The sequence below is a fragment of the Neovison vison genome, chromosome 11, assembly GCF_020171115.1.
Source record: "Neovison vison isolate M4711 chromosome 11, ASM_NN_V1, whole genome shotgun sequence".
Lineage (NCBI taxonomy): Eukaryota > Metazoa > Chordata > Mammalia > Carnivora > Mustelidae > Neogale > Neogale vison.
This window is the reverse complement of record NC_058101.1, coordinates 76347270-76350099: the sequence shown is the minus strand read 5'-3', so window position 1 is coordinate 76350099 and position 2830 is coordinate 76347270. Positions and strand designations below refer to the sequence as shown.

Sequence of the window (2830 nt, the reverse complement as noted above, 5' to 3'; positions counted from 1 at the left end):
CTCTCTCTCTCTCTCTATCAAATAAATAAATAAGTAAATGAATCTTGAAAAGTGGAATAATTGTTTTCTTAGGACACTGTTATTTTGTTATTCATTGTTGGATAAATTCCTAGTTGTGAAATAATTTTTAAAACAATAAAAATCGAAGATGGAAAAAAGATACGGGAAATAGAAAGCAGTAGTTCCAATACAGATTTTCTTAACAAATATACTTTTTCCCCCCCATTTGAGACTAGTCCTTTATTAACTGACAAGATTACAACAATAATCATATAGATACCTTAGTTTATCCTTTGAATAAGCCTATTGATCTAGTCTTCCCTGTTGCCAGCATCTCCACCCTCCACAAAATGGTCTTTTTTTTTTCATTGCCGCTCGTGGAGAAGATAATTTGAAGGGCCATAAAAAGTCATTTGCCTCTTTGAAATGTTTTCCAACAGTATAGATCTCATGAATCAGATCCTCCATGAATATGATGCCATATTTACCAAGAGATCAGGCAATCAATGTGTTATCTGTCAGGGAAATTTGCTTCCTGTTGATTTTGCCATAACTATGCTTGCAGATCAATTCATTCACCAACTTCAGGTTTGGGTATCCCCATGCTATATATGGTTCCACAATCCTTAATACATTAACTGAAGCCTTGTTGAGCTTAACAAAGGAGCCATTGAAGATTTGGCAAAGGTGAAGAAGCTGCAACGCCTTTCGAACCTTTGGGGTCATACCATTGATACCTCTGATCCTGATGACAAATGTCAATTTGGGTTCCACAGATATGTAGAAGTTGCCAGCTTTTCTTGCCATCCTTGCCATTCAAATTTCAGTACATCTGCCTATATTCTTTGTGGTAATGCTTAACTTTTTCATAGATAAGTTTCCTTCTTGCCTTTCAAAACATCTTTTTTTTTTTCAATTTATTTATTTTCAGAAAAACGTTATTCATTATTTTTTTCACCACACCCAGTGCTCCATGCAAGCCGTGCCCTCTATAATACCCACCACCTGGTACCCCAACCTCCCACTCCCCCGCCACTTCAAACCCCTCAGACTGTTTTTCAGAGTCCATAGTCTCTCATGGTTCACCTCCCCTTCCAATTTACCCAAATTCCCTACTCCTCTCTAACGCCCCTTGTCCTCCATGCTATTTGTTATGCTCCACAAATAAGTGAAACCATATGATAATTGACTCTCTCTGCTTGACTTATTTCACTCAGCATAATCTCTTCCAGTCCTGTCCATGTTGCTACAAAAGTTGGGTATTCATCCTTTCTGATGGAGGCATAATACTCCATAGTGTATATGGACCACATCTTCCTTATCCATTCATCCGTTGAAGGGCATCTTGGTTCTTTCCATAGTTTGGCGATTGTGGCCATTGCTGCTATAAACATTGGGGTACAGATGGCCCTTCTTTTCACGACATCTGTATCTTTGGGGTAAATACCCAGGAGTGCAATTGCAGGGTCATAGGGAAGCTCTATTTTTAATTTCTTGAGGAATCTCCACACTGTTCTCCAAAGAGGCTGCACCAACTTGCATTCCCACCAACAGAGGGGTTTTGAGCAAACCTCTTCCTCAGATGCTCGATCTTCAACTCTGAAATTTCTTCACTTCTCTTTAAGGGTTTCTAGCACAACAGGAATCTTCTTTTTCTTCTCTTCTGCACCCTCCATGGTTCCAGCCAGAAAAGAGGAATAGACTTCATTTTTTAAAGCAGTTTGGGTTTTAAAAAATTAAGGGCAGGCAAGTAGAGAGTCTCCATATGTGCTCTCTCCCTGCCCCTCTAGTTTCTCCTTCCATTATTGTGGTATATTTGTTAAAGTTGATGAACTGATATTGGTACAAGTTTAACTTTAAAGTTCACTCTTTATGTTTTATATTCAATAGGTTTTGATTAATGCATAATGACTTTTATATGTTGAGTTAAATGATATTAGATAAAAATCAGTGAGATTAAGTAAATGCTATGCTTATTTGATTATGTATTTGTAGTATGTCTCTTCTTACTAGAATACAAGCCCTTAGGAACAGATTCTTTGCATGTTTTGCTGTATTTGTAATGCCTAGAGCAATTTCTTGCATGGGATAGATACTCAGCAAATATTAGTTGAACATAAAAATGTGAATTTAAATGTTAAGTGTTGGATATTCTTAAAAAAGAGATAATATCCTCTAATGCAAAACAAAATAATAAACCAGAACAAAGAAATTTAAACTATGTTTGAAAATTTCAGAAATTTTGGAATAGTGGGGAGGAAAAGAAAAGGAAATAATTTAAGGGCAATCAAAGTATTTACAAAGTTTTGGGAAAGAGTTTTAAGAAGAAGCAAGGGATAATGTAGTACCAAGAGATAGTAACAATAGGGAGTTATTTCCACTTCTAAGACTTAATGGGCTAGGAAAGAAAAACTGGAAAGAGGGATTGGTAGAGATAGTGAAGGAGGGAAAATGGGCAGGAAAGAAAGAAAGAAAGGGTGGTAGGAGATATGGAGAGAACCACTACAGAACTCAGTCAACACCAAGGGATCTGACATAAGAGAAGTTAGAGAATAAAATACATGTAACTCTTTTCCCATTCTATAGATGTCCTGCCTGCCAGTGTCTTCGTTGCTGAAGCTAAGTCATGAACTGAGAAGTAATCTATCCATGTGGCTAATAAGAGTGAACCTTTCAGTTTTAGAACAAGAACAGCCAAAGAAAGAATATATTAGAGAATGTGGAATATAGGAAGAGTGCATAAAACTGTAAAGAATGACTTTATAGTGACAAACAAAATATCTTTTTCAATTCTGGTTTTTGAGTTTTGTTTGTTTATTTGTGGGTTTGG

The 2830-nt window shown here is 36.5% G+C and overlaps 1 pseudogene; it reads right to left on the bottom strand.

Moving 5' to 3' along the window:
* Positions 1–281: 281 nt before the first annotated feature.
* Positions 282–1708, bottom strand: LOC122890102 (annotated as a pseudogene).
* Positions 1709–2830: the final 1122 nt, after the last annotated feature.